The sequence below is a fragment of the Ascaphus truei genome, chromosome 8 (genome assembly GCF_040206685.1).
Source record: "Ascaphus truei isolate aAscTru1 chromosome 8, aAscTru1.hap1, whole genome shotgun sequence".
Lineage (NCBI taxonomy): Eukaryota > Metazoa > Chordata > Amphibia > Anura > Ascaphidae > Ascaphus > Ascaphus truei.
This window is the reverse complement of record NC_134490.1, coordinates 29,441,187-29,466,179: the sequence shown is the minus strand read 5'-3', so window position 1 is coordinate 29,466,179 and position 24,993 is coordinate 29,441,187. Positions and strand designations below refer to the sequence as shown.

General features: G+C 45.0%; 1 protein-coding gene and 1 long non-coding RNA gene across 7 annotated transcripts in view; one reads left to right on the top strand and one right to left on the bottom strand.

The window, feature by feature from the left end:
- Positions 1-24,993, bottom strand: part of PDE4C (phosphodiesterase 4C) — a 322,499-nt gene that overhangs the window by 49,798 nt on the left and 247,708 nt on the right. The gene's annotated exons all lie outside the window — the stretch shown is intronic.
- LOC142501305 (uncharacterized) lies at positions 12,777-14,938 on the top strand. Its single transcript, XR_012803461.1, has 2 exons — positions 12,777-13,004; positions 13,610-14,938. It is a non-coding gene; the product is annotated as an uncharacterized LOC142501305 (long non-coding RNA).

Genomic DNA, 24,993 nt, shown 5'->3' with positions numbered 1-24,993 from the left:
TTAGCGGTGGCCTAAACAGAGATCGAAATTTTATGAGTCATTACTGACACAAGTGAACTCTCTTCCCATGAGCGCTAAATGCCATGTCTGTACATACTGTGCTATATCTATGCACACACAGCTGTCTCTTACACATACTAATACTCCTTGTTTTTCCATCCCTATACACCAATAGGGACAACATGGTATCTACACACACTTTTAGTTATGCTACAATCTCTCACATTTCCACACCTACCCACACCATTTATATTAACTCCCACTCCACACACACCTTTTGTAAAGCACTGTGGGCTCTCCATTCATTTATATTCACACAGATACACACACACACTTACATCACTAACTTTCAGGAACCATTTAACACCTCAAGCCATAAATCACATCCACACACGGGGGAGGGACAAGCACAGATAACATTCCAAGAGACACTGTTTTTAAGTATACCCTTTGCTTGCTTCATTCATTGTAACATCGCCCGAAGAAGAGATCAGTGTATCTCAAAAGCTCGCACAAATAAAAGCATTTCGTTAGCCACAGAACGGTATCATCTATTTATTTTTTGATTATTGAAGCTCGGCTAACACGGTACTGATACCGCTACATGTGTGTGTGTGTGTGTGTGTGTGTGTGTGTGTGTATATATATATATATATATATTTAAAACCAGAGACAGAACATGAAACACAGACAGAGCTCAGTGCACATCCAGTGAAACCTATACACGGTACAGTGCCTAAATATATATGTATAGATATCTATTAAATAAAATGGTCTTTTAGTTTAACATTTTGGCCAAAGTGTTGTAAGCCCCTGAGCCACTACACGGCAGACCACATCTCAAGGGTCCCTAACACTAATATAAATTCTTAATAACCTGTGCATTACCAGGAAGAATGATTTATAATAAATCTGTCAAAATTAGTTGCATAGTTCTAAGTCTGATTAAAGCTTTTATTAACCTATACATTACCAGGAAAAGCACTCTGTATTAGATTTGTCACAATCATACTGCAAGCAAGCAAGTTCCCCTGAGAGTGGTAGATGCTATGGAGTGAGCTTTTAACCATTTAAATGTGGGAGGGGGTGAGCTTCAACAAAATAGGAAGAGCCACCTTCCAATCAGCTCGTGGATCAAGTGATTGTAATCAATAAGGATCATGACAAAGTCAGTGTATCTGACGAAACGCGTAAGGAGGGCAGCGACGGACATACGTCATCATTGTGGGCCAGGCAGCTTGTAGCGAGCGTCCTTCCCTGCTGCTTGAAACACCAGTGAAGGTTCGGATGTGAGCCTATCTGGTAGGAAGAGACTGATTACGCAGGACTTCCTTATTGATCACAATCACTTGATCCACGAGGTCTGAACATTTGGACTAGCTGCTTACAGCGTGTGGAACATCTTTGCTGTGGAGGTCACACTTTGCAGTTCCCGTGGTGGGGATATTCAAATGCCTTTATTACTTGTTCATTTGTGAGTGAGCTTGTTTCCCTCAATTTTTATATTTGTTATTAAATCATATGCTCTCTACGCTATGTGCTGTGTGGCACAATAAATTCATTATCTTGAAATCCGTGGAGCGCTGGATCTCTCTTTTTTCCTCTACGCTATGGGCCATGCGCGTTCTCTTTTTGGTTTATATATATATATATATATATATATATATATATATATATATATATATATACATGTAGAGGTATCAGTACTGTGTTAGCCGAGCTTCAATAATCAAACAATAAATAGATGATACCGTTCTGTGGCTAACGAAATACTTTTATTTGTGCGAGCTTTCGAGATACACTGATCTCTTCTTCCGGCGATGTTACAATATATATATATACACAGTATATATATTCCAAAAGTTATGAATACGATCTACCACTCATCTCAGGATCCAGAGATTATGAAAAAGCATTTGATTCTGTCTACACCTCAGTCGTTTTAATTAAATGCATTAAGAAGATAACGGGTTGGAGAAGTTGGAACGTACGTTGCTTTCATATGGAACATGTACGAGAATGCCACATCAACCGTTAGATTACATAAAGATACAACAAGATAAGGATCAGCGAGGAAGTGCGGCAGGGAGACTCCATGCAATCAAAACTTGTCACAGCAGCACTTAAGAATTGTTCAGTACATTGAATTGGGCCGAAAAGTTAATAAAAGCCAACTCTGAATACTCGAGTCGCCTACAATTTGCAGATGACATTGGTATTTGTGTCACAAGCCAAGAAGACCTCTAGCCATAAATCAAAGAACTCGCCGGAGCAAGTAAGGAAATGCACTTCCATATGAATCTCAGCAAGACCACGAAATGTGTCAACTCTGCAAAGATCAAAGTAAATAGAAAAGAACTACAAGTCGAAGACTGTGTCTACCTTGGTCGGCAAGTAAACAATGGATTGGAACCTTGTGAATTAAATGAATAGGTGAGTTAAGATGAGATGGAGTGTAAGACTATTTCAAGGGAACCTTCCACTGTGTGTGAAGAGGAAAGTTTTTGACTAGTGTATTCAGCCTGTGCTCACTTATGGATGTGAAAATTGGACCCTATTATTGGAATTGGGAAGATAATTCAAAAAGCTTCAGACAACTCAAAGAAGTATGGCGAGATGTGTGTGGGGTATTACCCGAAGAGACAGGAAAAATTATGAATGGGTTCAAAAGCAGTCGAAAGTCTGTGACATCATAACACGGGTTAAATGGCAGTGTGACGGACATATCACAAGAAGAAATGACCATAGTTGGACAAAGATGGCACTCGACTTGATTCAAGGGGACATAAAAAAAACAAAATGATGAAAAAAGTAAAATGTGTTAGAGCAACGTGGGGAAGAGATGCTGCAACCGCAATAATCGGAAGGTCTTTGACCTCATCCAGCAGCAGATATATATACAGGGTTCGACAAATGCGGTCGCCCGAGGCGACTGCATTGTGGCTGCTGTCGACTGCTTACCTTCGGCGGTGTCCGCTGACATCTCCCGGTCTTCTCTTTCTTGATCTTTAAAATGCAGCACTATTCAAAATGGCCACGCGGCATTGCCATGGTAACAGGACGCTGGGTGAAGTTTTGTTAAATAAATCATGACACGGTGTAATATGTCATGTGTTGTTGTTCATCTGAGGTTGTATTTATCTAATTTTAAGAACTGCTAAGGAACAGATGATTGTTATTATGTCCTGATATGTAAAACCATGGAATTCAAAGAGGGTGTACATTCTTTTTTACACAACGGTGTATATGTATGTATGTATGTATGTATATATACTGTGTATATATATATATATATATATATATATATATATATATATATATATTATACATACACACACACACACACACACACTGGGTGAAAAAGGCAACAAAAAACCTCTACCGTTAGCTTATAGCCAATAACGAATATCACTTGTGAGTACATTCACATTTCTTAGACAGGTCTGAAACTCTGCTTTTCAACCATTATCACCTAGCATACAGTGCTCCCATTGCAGCAAGGGATTCTGGGAAATGACATGCAAATGAGCACACAATGTGTCACCTTTTGCCTGGAATATCCATTCACATGGAGCCCATTTAAGCAAATGCATCACCGTTCACACAGCTTTTAAGAACAGCATGAGATTAGCAAAGCAAGTCAAACCACTCACAGACATGTTTCAACCTTGATGGGTATCATCAGTGTGAGGTTGGTGTATATATTTGCACACACTTGATACTGGGAAGTTAAAAAAATAAAAAAAAGTTCCCTGATATGTTTATCAGAACAACTATATATCCGTGCCCTTTACCGCTTAGGGGGTTAAAGATTATTTTTTATTATTATTATTATATTTCCCTAGGTGTTTTTGTTTTTCTTTTTTAAGAAGAACTTTAAATTTGGTCTAAAAACAAGAATCTTTATTCATAAAAATCAACTACAGGAGACAGCGAACTCGAGGAAAAACGCCGGATGGGATAAGCTCAAAAGTGTTTCCTGCTCCGCTGATGGTATTTTTACCTACAGAAGCCGCACATCCTGTGACAGAAGCCAGAGCAGGGGTGAGATGACATCCGTTTATATATCCTGACACGTCAGAGACATCAAAGCATATTCTATATCAGGGGAGGCCAACGCCAGTCCTCAAGGGCAACCAACAGGTCAGGTTTTCAGGATATCCCTGCTTCAGCACAGGTGATATCCTGGAGACTCTGCGGCTGTTATTTATGGCTCCCAGAATCCACTGCTTCTCTCGTTCTCACTGTTTATTGGATCTGCCTCCCAAGTGAGGGCAGTGACAGCATGAAAATGGCATGACAAGCGTTTCCTGATTCCTTCTGCCATATTGTTCTATCCCAGGCAGCAGGAATGTCTCCTGCTTGAAAGGTGCAAAACCCATCTAGCCGGCCAGAGAATAACCATTTGTGAACAGAAAATTAACAGTCTAATTAACTTCCCTAAATATATCTAACTGTGCTAATAGCAAAAATGATATTAGCTTAAAGGCCTCTGAATTGAGCAGTGTTTTTCAAGCAAGTGTTTTCTTTATCCTTATTCCAACGTGTCCTTTTCAGAAACCTGATAAGAGAAGGGAGGTGGGGAGGGGGCGTTACTTGTGAAATCTCTTGTCACCCCCTCCTTTTTATTTACATGTATCGGAAGCAGGTGTACCTCCTGGGCTGAACCGCTTTAATTTCAGCTTCGGAGGACACCTGCTTCCCGAGATACTGGAGACGGTGCCGCCTGTACTGTCTGATCCAGGAAACCACAAAATGTAAGTTTAAATCTCCCGCATCATCAGCAGGACGCTGGAACATCACCCGGTGCCGCTTCCTATTGGCCCACGTGACTAAGGGGATTTAAACCTCTAGGAAGGACCGGCGGTACCTTCTCCGGTAAGAATTTCGGGGAGCAGGGGGTCCCTGGAGATTAAACTAACGCGGTTCAGCTCCAGAGATGTCCTGCTTCCCACCTACATTTAAAAAAAAACCGGGGTGCCTGGGATGAACTGCTCCTTTACACCCACTGTGATATCAGATCAAAGGGAAACCAAGCCAAGTCTCCACTCAATGTGTTTACAAAGTAGTAAGAGGATAGAGAGGGAGAGGGAGTAGGGGGTACAGTATGATACCTTTGATTGGACCATGCCAGTAGGTGATATGTTACAAGCTTTCCAACCTCTCTGGGTTCTTCATAGGGTAAACCCGAGAGGTTTGAAAGCTTGTAACATATCAACTACTTGTTAGTAGGTATCGTGCCACCTACTCCTTCTCCCTCCTTTGTTACTAAATGGAAGAAAGGACCAACAGGGCCTTCCCCCCCTCCCTTTGCTGTGTTTACAAAGTAACGTTAAAGAATGATTTAGATATATTTCTAGTTGTCAGACTTTGGGGCTGGCCCATCCTTCAAATTATTTACTGCATAATCAAAGGAACAGCAAATGTGTTGTTAGTGCTTCAGGGCGAGTTGAAATAATCTTAACTGATTATAAATGAGTACATGGGAGAAGGAGTGGCTCAGTGAGTAAAGATACTGAGTTTGAAGCAGGGGAACCAGGTTCAATTCCTGGTATCGGTTCCTTGTGACTTTGGGCAAGTCACTTTATCTCCCTGTGTCTCAGACACCAAATAAACATAGATTGTAAGCTCCACGGGGCAGGGACAGTGTCTGCAAAATGTCTCTGTAAAGCTCTACGTAAAACTAGCAGCGCTATACATGAATAAACTATTATCTTAATATATAAAATCGAAAGGTTGGTACTAGCTGCGGTGAATCTGATTGGTCCTCAGCCTCTGGCCAATCAGATTGGTGGGTCTGACGTCACCCAACTGCCACTCTCTTCCCCCTCGGCCACACACACACACACACACACACACACACACACACACACACACACACACACACACACTCTCTCTCTCTCTGTCCTCTCCCCCCCCCATCACACTCACCTCCCTCCCCTGGCGCTCAGTCACCTCCCTCCCCGGCGCTCAGTCACCTCCCTCCCCGGCGCTCACTCACCTCCCTCCCCGGCGCTCAGTCACCTCCCTCCCCGGCGCTCAGTCACCTCCCTCCCCGGCGCTCAGTCACCTCCCTCCCCGGCGCTCAGTCAACTCCCTCCCCGGCGCTCAGTCACCTCCCTGGCGCTCACTCACCTCCCTCCCCGGCGCTCAGTCACCTCCCTCCCTGGCGCTCAGTCACCTCCCTCCCCGGCGCTCAGTCACCTCCCTCCCCGGCGCTCAGTCAACTCCCTCCCCGGCGCTCACTCACCTCCCTCCCCGGCGCTCAGTTACCTCCCTCCCCGGCGCTCAGTCACCTCCCTCCCTGGCACTCACTCACCTCCCTCCCCGGCGCTCACTCACCTTCCTCCCCGGCGGGGGGACAGGCAGTGGGCAGGCCGCCTGCAGCTGCCTCGCGGCGCCGAGTGCCTAAGATGGCGGCGCCCGGAAGGAGAGGTGACATATCTGTGTGTGTGTGTGTGTGTCTCACTGTGTGTGTGTGTGTGTGTGACACTGTGTGTGTGTGACACTGTGTGTGTGTGTGTGTTTGTGGGACACTGTGTGTGTGTGTATGTGTGTGTGTGTCACTGTGTGTGTGTCAGACACTGTAGGGTGGGGACCAGAGCTGCACATATGGTGGGGGGGGAGGGGGGCAGGAGCGGAGAGAGAGAGAGGGGAGCCGAGAAACATACAAGGGGAGTGGAGAGGAGGGACCTGGAAATTTTAAGCAACCCCCCACCCCTCCTGTCCACTGTCCCCCCCCTCTTGTCCACTGTCCCCCCTCCTGTCCACTGTCCCCCCTCCTGTCCACTGTCCCCCCCCTCCTGTCCACTGTTCCCCCCTCCTGTCCACTGTCCCCCCCTCCTGTCCACTGTCCCCCCCTCCTGTCCACTGCCCCCCCCCTCCTGTCCACTGCCCCCCCCCTCCTGTCCACTGCCCCCCCCCTCCTGTCCACTGCCCCCCCCCTCCTGTCCACTGCCCCCCCCCTCCTGTCCACTGCCCCCCCCTCCTGTCCACTGCCCCCCCTCCTGTCCACTGCCCCCCCCTCCTGTCCACTGCCCCCCCCTCCTGTCCACTGTCCCCCCCCTCCTGTCCACTGTCCCCCCCCCTCCTGTCCACTGTCCCCCCCCCTCCTGTCCACTGTCCCCCCCCTCCTGTCCACTGTCCCCCCCTCCTGTCCACTGTCCCCCCCTCCTGTCCACTGTCCCCCTCCCACCCCTCCTGTCCACTGTCCCCCCCCCACCCCTCCTGTCCACTGTCCCCCCCCACCCCTCCTGTCCACTGTCCCCCCCACCCCTCCTGTCCACTGCCCCCCCCCCACCCCTCCTGTCCACTGTCCCCCCCTCCTGTCCACTGTGTCCCCCCCTCCTGTTCACTGTCTCCCCACACCCCTCCTAGCGGGAAATTTAACTCACGGGCAACGCCGGGTCTCTCAGCTAGTTATTATTATTACATAGAAAGCATTAGGTTCAACAATTAAGTATTTTGTGTGTTTTTACATGGGCGGGAGGTAGGGGGTCTCCGGAGCTGAACCGTGTTAATTTCCCCCTGAGACACTTAATGGGGACATACTGCCGGTAGCATCCTCTCCAGGGGAAACAAAACTACGTTTAACTATCCAGATTTACGTTGGCTAATAGGAAGCGGCAACGTCATCAGGAAGTAGCCATCGGCACCTCGCCCTGTACGTATCTCAGGAAGTGGGGGGGTGCCCGGAGCTCGAATTAACGCAGTGTTTAAAGCAGCAATCATGTACCTCGTGCAGTGCCGCCGACAGCTATCCCAGGGCCCATGACAACAGGTTTGACCCGGGCCTTGGGTGGTTGACCAGGGGAGATTGGGGTGCAGGCAAGTTGTTGTGTTAGGTGGGGTTTGGGTCGTGGAGAGTAGAGATGGGGCCATCCTGTCAAGTGAAAGTGCGATTGCCCACCTGTGTGTGCACCATTCAGGGTGGGCCTTGCAGAGGAAGGGCTGGAAGTTCGGGTTACAGGGGTCAAACCCAAGGGATTGGATGGTTGAACCCCCCCCCCCTCTCTCCCCACCTGTCGGTGGCCCTGATCTTGGGTTGTGTGGATACAGAGATTAGGGTTAAACTTGCAAAACCACTTTTGAGCTAAATACGTCATATGAAAGAATGGCCAATCATAAACATGAGCAGATCCGCTGACACGTTTCCTGGGGCCCAAAACTATAGCCTTGACCTGAGTTCTGGCACAAGTTCGTAAGCGAGAGTAGGAAGGGGAGTATAAGTGCAGGGTTGTCAAGCTGGACAACTATCGACAGCTCTGAGCATGACCTGAAATGTAATAAATGATCTTTCCTGACCTATAATTAATAGGTAGCATTATGGATTGGCCGCTGTATCCGGCAGACTATATGGCTGCTAACTTCTCTCCCAGAATCCTTTGCATGTCTTATCTTCACTGTTTACTGGCTCTACCTCCCAAGTGAGGGCAGTTGCAACATCTTCCACTTTTCTAAAATGTGCAAACAGCTCAGATCCGGGGTTATTGCACAGAAATCCCCATTCATTTCAATGGGGTCTTTCGTGCGACAGAGATCTGCGCTATTCGTACTTTACAGAATAAGGGCTGTGGACTCTATAAAGATGTTGTACAGTTTAAATTATATACTTTAAGGTTTGTATTTTTACGCAAATTGGTTTAACATATGCAATTTGAAATGCAAGACCCTGAGTTAATTGTCAGAAATTATATATGTATGTGTGTGTGTGTGTGTGTGTGTGTGTGTGTGTGTGTGTGTGTGTGTGTGTGTGTGTGTATGTATGTATGTATGTATGTATGTATATATATATATATATATATATATCTCAAATCGAAATATTACTGTATGCTCATTTGCATGTCTTAGACAGGTCTGCAACCCTGCCTTTCGCACACACAGTGCTTCCACTGCTGCAAGGGATTCTGGGAAATGACATGCAAATGAGCACACAGTGCCACCTTTTGCTTCAAAACCATATAACATGGTCCCCTGTAAGCTTAGGCCTCGGGCATGGTGCCTCAGGCCGCGTTGAGCCGTGCTCCTGCTCTGCCTCGCCTGCTCAAGCTGGTGCTTTTTTGCGTCCTAGCAGGCGAGGCAGTGAGCGCGCTTTGGGGTGGGGCGGAGGCGTGGCAGGAGGCGGGGCTAGTCCCTCGCTCCCATTGGATGTTTGCAGTCACGTGACCGCTCCTCCGCGCGAAAATGTAACCCTGCCTGGCTCCTAAAGCCGTGCTGATTACAGATACAGGGGGTAAATGCATCTGCTCAGCGCGGCTCAGCGGGGTCTGTTTTACCATGTTCCAGGCCTTATGCTTGCTGCATTTCACAGCTTTGAGCACAGCCTGGGTTAAGATGCATAGCCAGTAAACCTACCCACAATGCGTCTCATCATTGTGGGGTTGGTTATACTGGCTTTGCAAAATGAAGCTTAGGATAGGTTTCACGACACTTAGTTATGTTATGGTGGGTCCTTTCTGGACCGAAACGTTGGTTTGATCTGTGCTGATGTATTGTCTTTAATACAATTTATTTACCATATTGCTTTGAGTGCTGCTTCTTTGTTTTCTCGCCTGGGAAAGCATTGGTTCATTATATATATATATATATATATATATATATATATATATATATATATATATATATATATATATATATATATAGACAGCAATGCTATTTGTAATTTAGTCTATATTAAATGAACGATAATTAGCGATATGTTATAGCGTCATATGAGAAAAATATTTTCATGTATTTATATTAATAAAATCTAAAGCAAATTATTTAAAAGGGGAATACAAAGCTAATACACACATTGGTAAATTGAAAGGTAGGAGACACATATGTACATACACAGGTGTGTATGTTAAAAATACACACATTAAAAAAATTACGGCATTGATATTAGCAAAATTGCAATAATAATGGGGTAGAAATTTGGTGTATTGGTTAAAGCAGCACTCCCGGGGACTCTTGTTTTTCTTTTAATTGGTTGGAAGCAGGGGGTCTCCGGAGATGAACAGCGTTAATTTCAGCTCAGAGGACCCCCTGCTTCCCAAGATAATTACCTACGTGGGCCAATAGCAAGCCGCAAGGGATGACATCACGGCTTCCTATTGGCCCGCAGGACATTTAAGTCGCCATTATGTTAGCCCACACTAGCCCTGCCAGAGCTGCGACTGCCATCCCCTTCCAAGGTCAGTATCTTGGGGCGCAGGCGGTCGCTGGAGCTGAGATCAATGTGCTTCAGCTCTGGAAACCTCCTGCTCGAAACCTATTAATAATGGTAACAAGAAATGTCCCCAGGAGTGCTGCTCTAAACTCTGTCTCTGCTGCTGGTTCCTCTTGCCCGGAAAGGGTTAAAATAAGAGTGGAGCCGTTTTTGTAAATGTCACCCTGCTGACCTCCCTCCCCCTGCAGGGTGCTGTGCGGCCTGTGACATCAGCAGTGGGTCTGCAGCTGAGAGATAAGCCAGTGACAGAAGGGCGGGCTCCATCCTAATACCCGGGCTCTGAAAGGCAGCCCACACCACAGGAATGCTGATGCTGCCTGAGAGAGTCACACAATAAGTAGAGCTGCGTGAGGGGGCTCGGGCTCTGGGGTCTGCGTGACGTCCTTAGGCTGCAACGATAACCACTCGGCCGGAAATCATGAGGAGCCAATCTCTTCCACATGAAAATACTGTAGGTCAACATTTACATTACGATGATCGCTGATATAAAGGCTCCCAATACCTCCTACGGTCAGGTAGTACACGGGCGGCCAACTCCAGTCCTCAAGGGCCACCAACAGGTCAGGCTTTCAGGATATTCCTGCTTCAGCACAGGTGGCTTAATACTGATTGAACCACCTATGCTGAAGCAGGCATATCCTTAAAACCTGACCTTTTGGTGGCCCTTGAGGACTAGATTTGCCCCCCCCCCGCCCCCAATTTGGTACTACTGGCAGTGGCATGTTTAAGGGATGACATCTGGGTGACTGACGCCCTTTTCATTTGAAGCAGTCAGTCATCAATCCCCCGGCTCATATAACCGCTTCAATCTCCTACCAATTATTATTATCGTTTATTTGTAAAGCGCCAGCATATTCCGCAGTGCGGTACAGAGCGACATGAATTACATAAACTGAATGACATGCAAGTAAGGACAGACAAGCGTAACAGATACAGAAGGTAATCAGGGCCTTGCTCCTGAGAGCTTACACTCTAGGGGGAATAACCAATGGATACAGGGCGCTGTTCCACTGTCATACACGGAAAGAAATAGGTACTGTTCATTAGGTAACAAACTACAGTGACCCCAATAGGGGTGAGAACACAGCCCATTCTTACATGCACACAATACCCATTGGCCACAAATATATCAAACATAACTTTTAATTCTAAAATGTAAATACAGTATATCAAATCTAAAAACCCTCAGCACGCCACCGGAAATGAGAAACACGATTTGTGTCTTTAAAAAAAATGTATCAAACAAATGTGTGTATCTGAGTTTCTTTCCATCTGTTGCGGTTGGTGAGAGCTGCGCTGTAGAACGCAGCATCAGGTGTTTAATACACTACCTATTACCCCCATTAAACATTTGCTAGTACTTCAAAGGGGCGATACACACCGCGAACCTGCAGGACTCTGAGCTCCCTAAAGGAGGCTGCTAACGAAGTACTGTACTACAACGCTGAAGACAAGCTGCAGTCTCTGCCAAATACAGGCTTGAATGTCTCATCAGAAAATACAATCGACTGTAGCCCTATTCTACCTATCTCTATTTCAACGCTTCTACCCTCTACCCAAAATATCCAAATTCTCTTCACCGCCATGTTACTTACCTTCTAGAGCAGTGACTCCTGACAGGGGGTTCTCGTTAGGTGTCTCCAAGGGGTTTGCCAAACATATCTAATGGCAGATCGCAGGCAGTGTAGTGGGTTCCTGAGTCCGTGTGGGGACTGTGCACTTAGTAAGGGCTGTTCTATACAGCGTACGGCCGCATGCTTTTCATGTATATAGAGCCGGGAGCTGCAGGTTAGTGTATATGTGTGTGTATGTGTGAGTATATGTGTATGCATGGGTTGTGTGAGTGAAAGTAAGTCCTAGATAGATTTTTTAAAGGAAAAAAAAAAAAGTTTAATAAATATTTTATTTTGTTTTACAATCCTACACACGCACGCACGCACGCACGCACGCACGCACACACACACACACACACACACACACACACTTGAGCGCAGGTAGCGGCGCGAAAAGATGAATTTCTTCATCTTCGCCGCTGTCTGTCGGCTCCCCTCTCCCTGCCGTGCGCGGCCCTTCTATAGAAAGGCTGACTGACGTCAGCCAACTGAAATTCCGCGTACGTGCCCGGCACTATAGAACGTGCCTAAGGCTCCAAACTGAACTGTAGCATGGGAGGTATAGCTGTCAAATACAGCAGTAGTTTCCAAAGTCACTCTCCCCACAATGCTTTGCATCCACAGTAGCAAGGCATTGTGGGGTGTGACTTTGGAAGCTCCCTCAGTAATTCACAGTGATACCCCCCCCCCCCCATGCTGCCTGCACACACGTAGGTGCAGTTTGGGGACTTGTTAACTTGGACACGACCAACTGACCAAAGCAATCACATGGTCGCAATCCTGGAAGCCCCGTGGCACTTGGGTGGTAATTAAATGGAGCCGCTTGACAGCTTTTAAAAAAAAATAAGTACTAATCCGACAAGTAAAAGCATTTTGATATTATTTTTATTTAACTTTTATGTCTCCATTGCTCCTGGCCATCTTTACCTAGCCTCCTTTGCGATAAGTGTTTTGTAATCTGTTGTATACAGTATGTAGGTCAACTGTTCATCCAGATAAGCAACAAAAAGAACCTGTTGTAAGAAGAAGTCTGGGACTACACTACACAAACCTCAAAATCCGACTGCTGACATTTTTTTCTACCGTACCTTCCAGCGAATTCCGCGAGGCGTGGCTGGTCCCGCCGGCGCTGAAGGGGTTACCAGGCATCCTCCCGGCATGTAGCTATGCAACCTCCTATGGTTAGTGCAGATCTTATCTCTACACCTCCTTATTAACCCTGCGTGCCTCCGTCCCCTGGAGTAGCCATATCCTTCCTTGTTCCTACACAGACCCGGTGCAGACAAAGGATGACACCCGTTTAATACGCACTTCTACGCAGTTCCTTTGCCAAACCGCGCCTGCATTTTAAAGGTGCAAATACCACCACCCCTAGAACAGGGCTGGACTAGGCACAGCAAAGAATGGTGGCGCCATACAAAATAAAAATTTTTTTAATACGACTAATACAATAAATGGTAAACCTCCCTTTATTTTAACACTAATTGTGACACATTAAAAGTTGCCATAATATCTATATATATATATATATTTAGATATTGTTATAAACTATGTTTTTAAGCAGTGAGACTTACTTATTAAAATATTTTATTTTAAAATAAGCAGTGATCATGTCAAATAGATCAGACACCTGAATTACTTTGGAACCGTAAAAAGTTAGTTAAAAATGGCGTTGGTAAGTGATTAAGTGCCCAGTGGGCATGTTATTCGATCCAAGATTTATACCAAATGATCAAGGATGATCAAAAAATAACCCCAGATTATTGTACTCTGTCAATTATAATAGGTGATGAGTAAGTATAATTAAACAAAGCGGCGACTCCGTCTCATTCATTGCACATCTGGGGGGAAGTTTATGAGATCACTACTCACATGCTGACCGGACTTCAGATCAGAGAGCAAGCTGGGAGTGTGCGCAAGCGCACGAAACGCGTAGGGTAATCTTTAGAAGCTTATTCTGACGAACAGACGAGAGCAACGCGACAGACGTGGATCAGAAGCAGGAAGAACTTTTCCCCTCAAGGCCCGCCCCCCAGTGACGTAACATCCGCCTGAGGAACGCGGGGACGCACAGGAGTACGCCTACAAGCACTCCAGTGTGACCGGAGGAGGATTCACATCTCTCTACAGCTGACATCCACTGCCTGTATACTTCCGCCATTCGGTGAGTAGGGCTCCGGTTTTACCCCACCGGACTGGCGATCTCTCTGTCACTCGCATATCATTAATTTTATATTGTTTTATTTTTGTATTAAATTAGCTTTTTATTCTCAGCCTTGCTATTGTGTGTCACATGTTTGTTTTGTTTGTACTGTATTGTCATTAAGTGTCTTAGTCATCGTTTCATGTTTCATCAGTTGATTTCGTATTTTGTGTTGGCGATGTTGCACTATATTTCTCTCTGTTTTGTTTCATATTACGCAACGCACGGAGAAAATCGCATCTGACCAACTGACAGTCTAAGAACAGAAGAGTTGCTTCTTTGGACATTTCTCCTCACTTATTGGACTTCCAGGACAATCACCTTATTGGACTCGTAAGGCGCCGGTATATCCTTTTGTCTATAATTAAACAAATGCTGAGTGTGCAGGAGATTAACTCTAAGGCCCGGGCCATAGAGGGGTGAGGAGATCCGAGCAGCGCTGACGCTGAGGCTCGCCTGCTGAAATCTGCGCGATTTCATGCCCATGCAGGCGAGCCAGCGGGCGCGATCGGAGGCAGGGGGAGACTGAGGGAGGCGGTGCAGTGACGTCGCTGGGCCAATCGCCCGCGACGCACTGACGTCGACGTCATGGCACAGTGACGTTGACACTGCTGTGCTGTGATTGGAGGTTTTCAGCCAACAGCGCGCTGAAAAACAGCTTGGCGCTCGGCTGAAAACTCCAACTCGTCAGCACGCCTGCGGACGCTCGCGTGCGCCCCCTCTCAAGGCATCCTCATTGAGGATGCAGGGGCTCAGCGCGGAGCGTCCGCACGGCTCAGCACGGCCTGTCCTTCTATGGACTCGGCCTAAGAAGGGTAAAAACCAAAAAATAAAAAAGTTTTATTAAGTAAATAACTCATCATGCTGAGAAAACGAAATGACTACTATTAAAATCTAATGACTTCTAAACAACTTAATTATTTCCGCTCCCAGAATCCTCTGCTCTACTCATCCTCACAGCCTGTGTGCCTCAGACTGGAATAAAAGATTCATCTCCTTATATCCACCATGTTTTTCTATATCCCTGGCTGTAGGGATTTCCAGCTGGCACTCTCTCTCACTTGTCAAATCTAAAAAAGTTGAGAAAGAGGCTGCAGGAAGGTGGAGGGGTGACCTTCCAAAAAGTCATGGAATAAAATTAAGGGAGCGACAGTTTTTTTTAAAATCTTTTAAACATCAGCAAATTAAAAATTAAAACAGAATAATTCCTTAAGGAGAATAAAGACTGGTACTGTCCGTATCGGGTAATAGGGCTGATTGCCCTAGAGAGCCAAGACCCCTTCATCTCAAATTGGGGCAAACCTCATTATAAAGCAGCAATCTGCATTTTTTTTTTTTTTTTACAGCTCAGGTTTTAAGGATATCCCAACTTCAGCACAGGTGGCTAAGTCAGTGGCATAGTCGAAGACTGAGCTACTGATTGAGCCACCTGTGCTGAAGCAGGGATATTCTTAAAACCTGAGAGTTGAGCCCCAAGCCTGTATGAAGCGGCAATGTCCCCCGTTGCAGATTCCTCACACGTTTTGACCTTAATGGGTTTCCTCAGTGTGGGGTTGGTTATACTGGCTTTGCAAAATGAAGCAGGGATAGGTTTCACCACACTTAGTAAAGTTATAGTGGGTACAAATAGCAAATGGAAATATTACTGTATGCTCATTTACATGTCTTAGAATCAACCCCACACCGAGGAAACCCATTAAGGTCAAAACAGCTGTCTGTGTGGGTGGGTTTACTGGCTATGCATCTTAACCCAGGCTGTGCTCAAAGCTGTGACATGCAGCAAGCTTAAGCTTATAGGGGACCATGTTAAATGGTTTTGAAGCACACGGTGGCACTGTGTGATCATTTGCATGCAATTTCCCAGAATCCCTTGTTTCAGTGGAAGCGCTGTGTGCTGGGTGATAATGGTGAAAGGCGGGGTTGCAGACCTGTCTAAGACATGCAAATGAGCATACAGTAATATTTCCATTTCCTATATGCTTTACTGTGGAGGGTTTTTGTCACTTTTTTTACCCACCATAACTTTACTAAGTGTATATATGTATATATACATATACACAGTATATACTGTATTTTACACAGTGCATCTGCAGATTCTAAGCTCACCCCAAAGCATAACAGCCACACTTTCTCCAAATGGAACAGGCCCCAGCTAGCAGTGGGCGAGACGCGCCATTCCCTACAAACTCAGGAGATTTCTGCTTAGTCTGGGACCTTGTGCTTCTCATGAATTTACTACAGCACTAGACACACAGAACTCCCCTCCCTAAACAGAGGGTGCAGACAATTAAATAGTGTTCATTCTTTCTCTGAAGATTGTTCTCTGGATTTAATCCTTATACAGAACAGATTCGGCCAGGATGTAGGTAAACATAACAACTCATGAATCATTCCAGCATCTTGCATAGTTTAACAGCTCATAAAGTAGGATCGGAGCTAGGAAATACTAGTGAAATAGCGCAGGAGGATTCCTGGACTTTGCTCTATAACTTATGAGCACTGCTGTGCATTAACCTTTATAGTGCCACAGGGAGCTAGGAATGCATCGTTCCGAGTTGATCAATGTATAATTAGGTAATAATTAATCTTCCCGATGGAAGCTACGATGTGTACAAAATATGCTGTGAGGTTGCCACCCCAGAGGTGGCTGCATGAAATTCTGTGAGGTATAATCGTATGTAGATTAAGAATTGGGATTTACCAGTGTCCGTATTGCATCCTGTGTTCTATTTTGGAATAACCCTTTTATACACATCAGTTGCTCCATAGACTACAGTGGGATCACTATATATATATACTGTATATATATCTTTTTTATTGGACTAACAATTTATGTCATAGGACAAGCTTTCGAGAGTTCTCCTCTCTTCTTCAGGGTATCACCTAATACTGAAGAGCTCATTTATTCTGCACTATCGCAACTGGACTAACACGGCTATTTTCTGCTATATATATATATATATATATATATATATATATATATATATATATATATATATATATATATATATATAATATATATATATATATATTCATTCATCACTTCTAATAGGAACCCACTGACCTGTATAAATATCAGTGCAATTCATTACCCATAAAGTCTCGCATTGCTTGATTTCTCATTTGACCCTATGAGATTACAGGCATTGCGAAGCAGTTAAGGCCTCGGCCATAGTGGAAGCGAGCGCAGCGCACGCTTGCCTGAAGCAGGAGAGATTTCTTGTCCTGCAGGCAGAGGCGACAGGGAGGCGTGGCGGGGGGTGCAGCCGTGACGTCACGGAGCTGGTTCGCCCTCATTGGGCGACCCGCTCACGTGACCTGGCCGTCACGCAGCCTTTTATATTTCGTATCACCTTTTATAGCAGTTCAATGCAACACTCAATGCACCCAGTGCTGGCCCCTTTAGCAGGGAAGGGTCAATAGTCGGGATCACTCTCTTACACACATCACATGGCCCTACAGACTTTAACTGGACCACCCTAGTAGTAATATAAAATAAAAGTGCTATTGTTCTACAAACCGTGCTGTCTTTACACATGGAAGCGTGAGGAATCTTCACTTAAAAGCTTTTTCACACTTCAACTTGCAAGAACTTTCACACCTCACTCAATCCTGCTCTAATGTTTATATAGCTTTATTTATATAGCGCTTCACAGCGGTAACAGTGTATTACAACACATAATGGGAGTAAGTGCTAGAGACATTAAAGTAACTTTAGGATAAAGGAGTCCCTGTCTGGAAGAGTTTACAATCCGAGTGGTAAGTAGGAAGTATGTACAGAGACAGTAGGAGGGTGTACTAGTAAGTGCGTCGGCAAGGGGCCAATGTGAAGTAGTGTCATATGACAACATGCAATGCTCACTCTGCCTTGGATACCTATTATATCCTGAACAAACTGGATTTTATAGATCACCTGTCCCAGCAAGACAACCGTAGAGATCCAACATTATCCTACTACCACTACAAACCCAGCCCTAAGGACTCTTTGAACCCCCCCCCCCACCCTCCTCCAAAAACTTGATTTAGTAATTTAGTCATCTCCACTCTTCTCTACCACTAACCAACCCTCACGGTCTGACCTCCACCATGTTAACCGTTTCGCTGCAGTACCTGATGTACAATACTTGATGTATTCCGACACCTCTAGTCTCCTCCTGTCACTCCACCCTCTTCGTGCTGCAGTTCCTATCGAACCATCCATTGATTACGTCCTTCAAACCCTTGGCATTTTTTTTATTAAACTTATCGGGGCTGGTGGGCAAACATACAAAAAACAAACCCAGAGACTCTACACTGATTTGACAGCACACTATCTCAGGCCCTCCGGTGTGTCCAATTAGAACTATCTTATGTAATGCCAGATCTATTAGGAACAAGACAGCTGGTATAGCTGACCTTATTGAATCATCAGACCTAAAATGTATCACTGAGACGTGGCTAGATGAAAATGCAGCCCCCATTTTAGAAGCTGCTGTCCCAACAAATTATTCTGTGATTCACTGCTCAAGACAGGAGCGTAGGGGAGGGGGTGTGGCAATCTGTTTTAAAACAACTTTGAAATTTAGGGCCCTCCCAGTGGGGCTAAAAATAATTTGATTGTACTGTATTGCTGCCCAGAGTGCTACGGTGTGGGGTTTAGAGTCCTTCTCATCTACCGCCTCTCGGTAAAGGGAAAGGTATTTCTGCAGGAAATTGCAGACCTTGTTGCTGGCCTAGTCCTGGAGCATCCCAGATGTCTAATTGGGGGATTTCAATGCCTGGATTTCAATGCCTGGGTCGATGATAAACTCTCTCAATTTGTTCAAGAACTTCTCCACACAATGAATGCTCTGGGCTTCACACAACTTGTTTGCTCTGCTACCCATAGAAGTGGACACACTTGATCTTGTTTTCCAGACCGGTCTAGAAATATCTGACCTAACAATAGACCCAGTTGTCTAGTCATACCACCACTTAATTTTGTTCCCAATCACAACCCCTTTCCCCTCCCCCCAAATAGGCCCTCTCCCATGGAGGTGACAAGGTATCGACCGTTGAGGGGGTCTGACCCCGCAGGGCCTGATGGCAAAGCTAGATTTCTCTGACATATTGAGTGCCTGCATGGATCCCAATGCTCTTGTCCATTACTACAATAGAGACTTGGGGCCGGCTATACTAGTAAGAAGTCAGAGTTCCTGTCACGTGAGATCATGGCAGCGGTTAATAGACCAGCTCAGCTCTTCCGCACCGTGGAGAGGCTCTGCAAACCAGCATCTCTGCAGTCTGGTAAAAAGCCCTTTCACAGTCCTGTTGTAATGATTTTTCTCTCTTCTTCTCTGATAAAGTAACCCCTATGTGGTCTCGGGGCCCGACTATGCTATCTAATGTGTCAGCGTTCCAGGCATGAAAATGCAGGTTCTCTAGTTTTATGGACTAACTTTGACCATTTGGATGTAGAAGACATTGTGCAAACAATCCAGTGGTGGCATCCCACTACCAGCGATTTGGACCCAGTCCCAACACGCCTTCTCTTAGGCTGTGTTGATGTAATCTGCCTAGTGTTTGCCAAAATAGTCCTGTGCTCTTTGCAGACGGGATCTTTCCAGAACCTCTAAAGGAAGCAGTCATCAGATCTCTACTAAAAAATTCTTCATTAGACCTGGATTGCATGGCTAATTTCAGGCCTGTATCAAACCTTCCTTTCCTAGGGAAGGTTAATGAGAAAGTGGTGGTAACCCAACTGGAAAGCCATCAAATTAATGACCCATTCCAGTCAGGATTCAGAAGACAGCATAGTACTGAAACAGCTCTGGCTCGTGTGCCAAATTATCTGGTGGCGAGAGACAGGGGTGACTGTTTGATCTTAGTACTTCTTGGCCTCTCTGCAGCATTTTATACTGTGGACCATGGTATTTTTTTAAAACAAAGTTTATTGAGTTTTCATTTCACATAGGGAGGGGAGGAGGGAGAGGAATCAAGGGGAGGGTGGGAGGAATATCAGATATACATTAGGTATGGTACAGCACTTGGTTAATTAAATAGAGGTTACAATGTTCTGTTGCATGACTGACAATCTAGAATCTGCACAGGTGACATCAGTTTCCAGTGTGATGTAGAGACCCTAGGACATTGAGTAGGTATCTTCAAGGTGGTGGGAAGACTGTTATGGGAACTTGGGCAATCTATTATGTGAAGATGAGTGGTGAAGGTAATCTGAGTCGTTAATATAACCTCTCCATGGCTCTCAAGTTTTTTGGAATTTACTACAAGTATCGTTGAGCATACAGACCATGGGATTTTAATGGAACACCTGTGGGATTTCTGTGGACTGAGTGGCACAGTTCTCAGCTGGTTCAGATCTTTTCTCACTGACAGGTCAGAGAGTATCTTCAGGAGTGTACTCCTCTGCACCAATGGCATGTGGAGCGCCACAGGGTTCTATCCTATCTCCTATATTGTTCGCAGTGTACATGCTGCCACTTGGTGACATAATCAGACAGCATGGCCTGGGTTATCACTGCTATTCAGATGACACTCAACTCTACTTGTCCTTTGCAGCAGGTACTAAGGGCCCATTATCAGTTTATCTTAGCTCGCGGAGTGGATGAGTGCAAGTTAGTTGAGGTTGAATCTTGATAAGACAGAAGTGCTTGTGGTGGATGCTCACCGTCGGAAGACAACAAGACTGCAGTTAGGTCAATACACTGGCCTTAAGCTTGGGGATTCCCAGCTGCTAAACTCTCCGTGTGCGGAATCTTGGGATTGTCCTTGAATATGTCTTGACCCTTAAACATCAGGTTTTAGTCGTCATCATATCTTCGTTCTTCCACCTAAGGAACATAGCCAGGATTAAGCACTTGATCCCCCCAGAGGATCTTACTACGCTTGCCCATGCCTTGGTGTCTCCACTCCCGGAGTGCAATGCACTATACCTGGGTCTGCCGGGAAAAAGCATTGAGCTGCCTGCAGCAGAATCCTGCGGCCAGGTTGTTAACTAACACTTTCTTCAAAATGCAGGTCTCCTCAAAGATAGAGATGCAAAATAGAGTTCTAATCACAAGTTCATAATGAAATTCTCTTTTAATGTGACAGCCAAGAACAGTGGAAAGACAACAGGTGACCTTATGATAGGTCCATATGGGACCAGAAACGTTGTCTCTGAGGAGACCTGTATTTTGAAGAAATTGTTTGTTTGTTTTGTCTGCACAAGCTGGGTTCTCCTACCCTGAGGCTTTCCCCCCATACTTTTGGAACTGTACAGGTTGTTAGCTAACCAGACTCGTTCTTGCCACATGACACCTGTTCTCCGTTTTCTGAATTACTGCCTGTAAAATGGCGAATTTATTTAGAGATTGGCGTGTTGACGTGCAAGGCACTACATGCCCAGGGTCCCATCTATCTGAGAGAGCTTCTAGTTCACTAGATTCCAATTTGCTCACTTTAATCTGCAGATGAAGGACTCCTAACAGTTCCCTGAATCTCCTTAACTTCCTTTGGGGCTCGAGCTCTTAGCCACGCTGCTCCCACTCTTTGGAACAGTCTGCCTCATACAGTTCGAGAGGCCTCCTGTCTGGAAATCTATAAAAACAGACACAAGACCTACTTGTCTACCCAGGTATTTAATTAATGAACCACAACCTGTCCGACATTTAATAGCTACAGTACCGTCCCATCCTGTATTATAACCTTAAATGTTTTCTTATTTTTTGCTTTTTGTAACAGTGAAGCGCTTTGAGTCCCATTGGGAGAAAAGCGATATATAAATAAAGTTATTATTATAATATGGATCAACCTCTCAACCAGCGAGAAACCAAAAGACAGGTCTGGATCCTTTTCACGTTATATGGTGCTAAAATGAGCGATTTGTTAGCATCCTGTTTACACTCAACAATGAACAACTTCCACAGTAGAAGCGCTGATTTCCGCTTTCGCTTCTGCTCAGTGACTGACTCGTCACAGTTTTGGCTTTACACTTATTTAAAGGGGAAGCCCCTCCTAGGATGAAAGTGACCAAAGGGCAGTGGCATGTTTAACCCTATGGGTGCCCCCAGGACGTAGCTACTATGTAATGGGTTCTGGCACCCTGGGTGCCCCATGATGAAGTAGTAACGTCCAAAAATCCTGCTCATTTTGCCAGGGCAGATCCCATTTGCAGTCGTGTGGATTTCAGGACGTGATCTGAACTGATGGCGGATGGAAGGGGGGGGCGAGGGAGAGGGGTGATACTTCCCCTTCCGTTTGATCATCAGTGATGGAAGCGATCTCATGACCAATCCTCGAAGTGGTCACGTGATCGGCATGCCGGAGGGGCAATGACAGGAGTTCATTTGATGCCTAATTTTTTTTACATTGGACAAGTGTAAGTATATTAAACACACCTGTAAACTTCTAACATTTCCACGGTAAACACAAATCTAATATTTCTGGGTGATCCCCACTCCTTCAGCCGCAGGCAAATTGTTCTCTGTTCTGTTCATAGTTGGCAAAGAAATAGTGAAGCCACATTTAGTCAAACAGGCAAACATCACTAGCTAATCTTCAGGAAAGTAGTGTTTCCAGAGAAAAGCAAAACACGTTCATTTTCCCCGAGCCCCAAATAAGTGAAACAGTTACTTTAAGGGGGATTGAATCTTTCTAAGGAAACAGATTACACAGATAAATTGTTTATATTTCTTTTTCATCCACTAGATGGGACTGAACCTTTAAAGCTGGTTAAATTGTGATGGTGGATTCAATATCCGCCAAACCGGCCGAAAGCTTTTCCACTTCGGCTAAAATAGAATAAGCCCCTTTGTGTCTCACCCCTACAATTCTTGAAAGGGTGTAAAGCGCTCATTGTAAGATTCCTTCATATGCAGCGTTCTGTACGGCTCTGTTCTCTCCAACCTATCGTCGCCTGCTATATAAGTTCAGTCCAAGCTGGTGCATTAAAAATAAATGACAAGCCCCATAATGTCACCAGGATTACACACTAATACAGTAAGTACAGGGCGCAATAATGTTCTCTGGCATCAAATATACATTTCTTAAATCTGAGGCCGAGGTTAAAGCAACCGCCAATGAAATCTTTTATTTCATTATGATATAGTTACAAAAAAATCCCTAACTGCTCTTACAATTGCTCTCTTTTACTCCTTCCTTAATTGCTCCAATAACTACTCCTGCTCTAAGTCCACACCTAACTGCTATAACTGCTCCTCGAACTGCTCCCAATAACTCCTCCACTAACTGCTCCCCTAACCGCTCCTTATAACACCTCCACTAACTGCTCCCTATAACTCCTCCACTACCTGCTCCCTATAAATCCTCCCCTAACTACTCTATAACCGCTCCCTATAACTCCTCCACTAACTGCTCCTATAACTCCACCCCTAACTGCTCCCATAACCGCTCCCTATAACTCCTCCCCTAACCACTCCCTATAACTCCTCCCCTTCCTGCTATAACCGCTCTCTATAATTCCTCTGCAAACCAAAATGGACATTTCGTTGCACCCATTTCACTGTGACCAAATGACTTCCAGTGACTTGTATTTTTTTGGTGATTGCATTATTTTTTTCACACATTCATTCCAAATGTATTTATGCATGGCCCTTTAGGGATATATATACACACACACACACACACACACACACACACACACACACACACACACACACACACACACACACACACACACACACACACACACACACACACACACACACACACACACACACACACACATATACATACATATATACACACACACACACACACACACACACACACACACACACACACACACACACACACACACACACACACACACACACACACAGTAACAAGCAATGGTTGTTTTGGCAAATGCTTGCTTGCAGGTATTTTAAATGTATATTGGTTCTTTGTTTTTAAATTTGTATGCTATTTATATTGCATATTGATATAGAGCTCAGGAATTTCTGCAGGTGTTTTAAATTGTTTATTTCTGGCTTTTGATTGGTGTTTGCTTTTTAATGTTATTTTTTTTTACTTGATTTTGAATGACGCATTTTATTTAGATTTTTTTTTTTATTTATTCATGGTTTTGTTTTGGTCTTTATTTTAGATTTGATTGGTGGTAATTTTGTTCGGTTTACTTCTTTATTTGTTTTTAGTTTGAGATTGTTTTGAATGCATTGGATCTTGTTTGTGATTGATTTTTTTAGGTTGACCATTGACTGGCATAGTGTTAATTCATGCCCATATTATATGGACATGATGTATCCACTGTGTCATTCAATTGTATGATTGGCATTAGTAATATGTTCATTTTGTAATGTAAAGTTGTTTTATTTGGGCCTGTTTTTTTATTCCTTCACCATTTATTGCTATAGTGGGAAATCAGGCCCATATTATATGGGGATGATGTACCCACTGTACCAATGAATGGGTGAAGGGTGGCGGTAGTTGCCTGGGGAGGGTGGTTGGGCCTCCCGGGTGGGTAGTGGGAGAGGGTGGGTTAACCCCTTAAATTGATTACGGGGCTAGGGGACATTAGATTGTATTTTTGATTGTACTGTATTGTTTGTGGCAACAGAGGACATGGACGGTGATGAGGATGAGGACGACCTTTATCGTGGCAGCCTGTCTGGGGTGAGTGCAAGTTTTATTTATTTTATTTCGGCAGCTTAATGTTTTCTTTGTAATGGACAAATGCACTATTATCCATATCTGGATAATAGTAATTTTGACAATTATTGTACTGTATGTGTTAGGGGGCAGAGGGCAGGGGGTATATTTATTGCAAAGTATTGGCTGTTATGTTTTTTTGGCCACACGATTGGTACCGCAGGCCAGCAGGGACCCCCGGACTCCCGCGGAGATCACCCGAGGGCCCCGGACTCCCGCGGGGATCACCCGGGGACACCCGCCGGCCTGTTGCATGAATTGTGTGGTGGAAAAAAACGTAAACAATGATTTTATTCATGGCTCCATTTATTTTGCGCCAGCCTTTAGCTGGTGCAAAA